The 5265-nt window shown below is 31.3% G+C and overlaps 1 long non-coding RNA gene across 4 annotated transcripts; it reads left to right on the top strand.

Moving 5' to 3' along the window:
• Nucleotides 1-898: 898 nt before the first annotated feature.
• Nucleotides 899-3732, top strand: LOC127241410 (uncharacterized). Of its 4 annotated transcripts, XR_007836522.1 has the most exons (7): nucleotides 899-1169; nucleotides 1239-1348; nucleotides 1441-1556; nucleotides 1647-1800; nucleotides 2385-2477; nucleotides 3207-3305; nucleotides 3392-3732. It is a non-coding gene; the product is annotated as an uncharacterized LOC127241410 (long non-coding RNA). The 4 variants fall into 4 exon arrangements; XR_007836523.1 differs by lacking the exon at nucleotides 1239-1348; XR_007836521.1 differs by lacking the exons at nucleotides 1239-1348; nucleotides 1441-1556 and having other exon boundaries at nucleotides 1647-1739.
• Nucleotides 3733-5265: the final 1533 nt, after the last annotated feature.

The raw sequence follows: 5265 nt of genomic DNA, 5'->3' as shown, positions 1-5265 counted from the left end.
AAAAGAATCACAAAAAAAAAAAATCAATTATCTTTTAGCCTAAAAAAAATATTAAAAAATGGGACCAGGGGGAGATAAATTAATCCAAAATACATAATTTTGTTAATTTTACACTAAAAAAGTATATATGTAAGGGCTGGGTTAACTACCGTTGCTCCCTACTACATCCATCCTTGGATATGAACGAGGATTAAATACAAATAATTAAAAAGTTAGAAGTAGTGGAAGATTTCATTAAACAGGACTACTCAAAGGTTATGGGGGTTACAAGTGTTAATCGAGCTAATTATTGCAAGAAGCTTGGAAATTATGCAATGATCATCAAGAAAGTTGGTTTTATAAATAGTGGTCATTTAAGATATAAGAGTTTAAGCGGTTATGCAATCAATTGAGGATGTTCAATGATGATGACAATAGTGGGTGATCAATACAAGTGAAGTTACCGTCTCTCATGAAGCTATATTAGCTGAAGAATAGAGACAAAACACTACAAAAAAAAATCATAAATTGCGATGGAATTATGCGAGGGTTCACATTCCGTCGCAACTTTGTGATGGACATTGCAAGGATAGCTCTAATCCGTTGTAATTAAGTATTTTTGCAATGAAATATTGAAACGGATGTAAGAAGTTGTAATATGGCCACATTTTAGTGATGAAATTCGCAAAAAAAATTGTTCCATCGCAAAATAACTATTAATTTTACAACCAACAAATTAAATTGTTACAATTTAATAAGAGATTTTGCAAAAAAATGTGCTCAATTGCAATTTAGTAATAGAATTTGCAAAAAAAAAAAAATTCAGTCACAAATGGCTACCTAGACTGAATTGAATGGCTGAATATAAAGAAATATATTCTGCCCCAAAATAAAATTTTTATACGACGAATAATTCAGATCGGTTGCAATTCTGCAAAGGATTCTGTCATGCATTTGCGCACCGTCACATTAGGGCAAAATATTTCCCACTTCCTCTAATTGCACCAGCCACTCTCCCGCGGAGGTAAACACATCATTGCGTAGCACTCTCCCACCGACGCAGACACATCTATCGCCAGCCACCCCCTCAACGTTGACATCGAGTTCGATCATTTCTAAGGTTTTTGTACCAGCGACCGGGACTTGGGAGGCTTAATTGTGCTTGGGAAAAAGCCTATGCAGTTTCATTAGTAAGCTTGCTCTGTAATTTCCCATAATGTAACAATTTCATTAGCTTATTAGGTTCTCTGTTTTGCTAGACCTTGCTGAATCGATTAGGTTTAGTTCAATCTCACTTTGCAACTGCAATTTCAGTTGATTCTATGGATCAAATACTAGCTTGTTGGTTCCTTCTGCTACCAAAATTTCAGTATGTAATTTTCTCCTTGTAGTTGTCGCTGGAGATAAAAATATTTTCTACGTTAGAACTCTGGCGAATAGTTATTTTTAATTAATTTTCAGAAATGTGTTGCTCGATTGGGAAACTCGATGGGTCAAATCTGACTGGAAGAGAGATGAGAACATGGCTGGTGAATGGAATCACACTTATGGAAAATGGAATCGAAACTAATCACAAAGTTAATAACATTGTGTTGCGTTGTGCAGTTTTTATAGGTATTGAAAGTACATAGGATGAAAGCTCTATTATTTTTGTTATCCTACTACAGGTATCCAGACAAGCGAAGATTATAGATTCCATGCCATTTCTGTTGAGTTCCCTAAATGGAATATATTCCTAATCCCAAGACAAGAAGCCAGAGGTGATCAATTGTTCCATACATAATTGAAAGAGCACATATCCTACGTAATGACTGCTAAATGGTAATTGTGCAACATGATGATAAGTGTTCGCTGTAACCAAGCATTGAATTGTGTTGCCTATGTATTCAATGCTTGTAGAATTTATATGTGTGTGTGCGCGTATGTGTGTTCTAGTCTTGTCTTTAGCTTCTGTTATAGAACCCATTTAAGCATACTGTTTCAATATTCTAGAATGGGGAAATGCATACATATTATAGAACATTTGTTTGTGTGCAAAATGGAGAACAATCATTATCATAATGATGGTGGATCATGGTTAAGATATATATAAGCATATAATTAAAAATTGAATTAGAAATATATACTTGATTGAAATATTTTTAAAATACATGCAAACAAAAACCATGAAATATTTCTGCATGGCTATTAGTTTAATTCTAGATGTCTATTGATCACTATATGCTTAATACTAATTAATTTTACATGAAAAATATTTCTCGCATTTTTATTTGGATTTCTAGTTGTGGTTTTCTGACTTATGTGTGAGCGGAGCAGCGATGATTTATTTGAATAAATGTCTTGTGCTTACCGGTGAATAAAATTTTCATTCTAATTCTTTATTTGCTTACCTGTCATATGTCCAGAGACATCAAGTTGGAGGTGTGAGTGTTTGATGGTAAAGGCGTAGTGATTCTATTTAGCATGCTTGTTTAAGAGATATGGTCTTTGCAGGACAGGTAAAATAAATCTTTCCCTGTCTTCTTCGCGTAATTATTTCATTCCAGATTATTACTACTACCACTACTATAATTTGGTGTATGTGTGTGTGTCTATGTATGCATGAAAGAATCCACCCTCAGTCAGAGCACATCATATCACTATTTTTTTTAAATGATTGAGACTGCCAGAGACTAAATCTGTGATGAGAGAGTAGATATATTTTGTGTCCATTTTTTGTGCTTCCCATGTTTCTCATCACTTTTAGATATTTTTGGGATCTTAATTAACTAGAACTATTAATTAATTTTTTGGTATGTTTCTTTCTGTATTCTTATTTTATCTCTACATACGTCTGTCTGCCCAAGTCTGCTTAATATAATAATAATACTGATAATAATAATATGTTCAATAATAACGTGTAGGATGTTTTTATAATTTAAAGTAGTATTTTTGTGTTGTGCAAAGAACATGTTGGGCCTTATATAACTTACAGACTATCATCTCTTCGGATTTGGAATATGAAGCTGTAAATAGAATAAAGTGATGCATTGTTTGTTCTCCATAGTCTTCTTTTATAGTTTCTAGTGGAAACTCGTCAAACTAACAAAGTATTGAAGGAGATAGTGTTGGTTGTTCTCTTTTTCTTTGTTCGGCATTGTTTTGAACTTGGCTGAAGGAGGTAGTGATTGTTTGTCATGATCCAATTCTCAATTGTTATTGAGATTTCATTGTTGGGTGATTCTCAGACATTAGCAAATTATCAGAGTGATGTTTACAAGGCACTGGGGATAGCAGAAGAGCAATGTGAGCTTTAAATGGGCATGTCCGAAGACTTTGAGCTTGTTGTGAGTGACTTCTACTACGCGCCTAAATTGCTAACATTCCCGAAAACCAGCAGCTCATTAAATTATTTTCTTGTCTAAAAATGCAGATTGAGATGGGCAGAACATAACCGAGTTCCATGATGTTTTGTGATTATTATGCATAAGATTCGTCCTAAGTCATAGCCTTCAAAGAGCAATAGGTACTTCAAATACCAACTTTATTGGGTGTTTAATTTAAATGGATCCCTGATGAAACAGTATAAAAAATGCAGTACTTGTGAAACCAAACTTAATGCTTTTGTGCAAAAGGCATGTATCACATAGCTTATTATTATCATTTTTCTTTTCTCATTAATGCAATTGCTTCGTTATGTTGTAATTTAGTTGTTGTTGGGATATGTCATCAGTTTTGCATGAAATTTTAACATGGGATGTTCTTTGTTTTCAACATCATTGCTAAATACATTTTGTTTATATTATAATGTATGTAGTTCATTAGATTCTTTTTAGATCAAAAATTTGTATCCAGTTTCATTTAATTTTTGCATATTTGACGAGAATTATTAATTGAGATTTTCAATTGATTTATCGTGGAGGGTTGAATTAATATAGCTATATAAATTTTTGGAATAGCAGAGATAAAAATAAGCTAAAGGATTGAATAATAATAGAGATTTTGCGACGGAATTAGCAACATAATTAATGCATTGTAATATTCTCTAATATTGCGACGGAATTAGCAACAGAAGAAATGCATTGCAATATTCTCTAATGTTGCGACAACATTAACAAGAGATTATTCACTTGCAATATTGTTGTAATTTTTTGCGATGGAACCTCAATATCGTCGTTTCGGAGTTGCAACCAAATATTTACGATGGTTTCCATTTCGATGTAAAATCCATCACAATGTAAATTTGCAACGGAAAAATATCAAGTTGCGACGGAATAATTCCGTCGTAACTTGCGATTGTTTTTTGTAGTAAGAAGAGTTCTTGACCAATACAATATTTTCAACATTTTATCTCAAGTTTTTTACGTTTAAGTATTTTATTTTTTTTGAACACTTATCTGCTTTCTTTATCGTTTTTCTTTCGATTCTGCTTGTACTTTCTTTTCTAATTTTAATGAAATTCTATTTCTAAGTCTTTTTCTTGTTTTTTTTTTTTTTTTCTATCGGTGAATTGTTCGCTAAATCCTACTTCGCATAGATGAAATATCACCTAGATGCTTTATAGAGTGTCTTAGGAAACCTTTGGTCATTCTCTGACCGATTTTGTCCAATTCTTGTGAGATTAAGAATATACAGATTTTTATATACAATAAATATTTTATAACTACTTATTATTTATTACTATATTATTAATAATAAAATATTTTATTATCTTTTCTATTTATTTAAAATTTAATATTATCTAAACAGATAGAATTGTTATTGTGATACTAAATATTTAACGTAACTAGAAAAAGAAAAGAAAAATAACGGATTTCTAATTCTCTCTCTTAATAATCTATTTATTTTGGTTGGTCCTATAACAAAGTATCTATATATATATTTTTAAGTAATTGTACTATCTATCTAACATTAGAAATATTCTTCAAATTTATAATATGTTACATAAATGTCATTAACTTTATATCATGCAATGCTAATAAGTTTAGTTTAGTATTTTCTATTTTTATTTTTACACATCTCAATATAATGCAAATATTTGTAAAATTTCGTATAAAAATCAATAAAACAAACAAATACGGGACATAGGGAGTACGATGTACTACACAAATTAAACTAGCCACAATAACTAATAATATTCGAAGAAGAAAACATAACTAGTTATTAACACACGTGTCTAAAATAACTATAATTAAAAACTCCCTAAATAAATGACGTGGCAATAATTCCCCAGATAGCGACGAAAGAAGAAATAATTGAATCCTTCTTGGACCACAAGAACTTTAACTTTTCGAAGAGTAAGAAATG

This window comes from Andrographis paniculata, unplaced genomic scaffold (assembly GCF_009805555.1).
Source record: "Andrographis paniculata isolate CXL003 unplaced genomic scaffold, ASM980555v1 Contig82END, whole genome shotgun sequence".
Taxonomy (NCBI): domain Eukaryota; kingdom Viridiplantae; phylum Streptophyta; class Magnoliopsida; order Lamiales; family Acanthaceae; genus Andrographis; species Andrographis paniculata.
The sequence above is the reverse complement of the archived record's forward strand: the minus strand, read 5'-3'. Positions and strand labels throughout refer to the sequence as shown.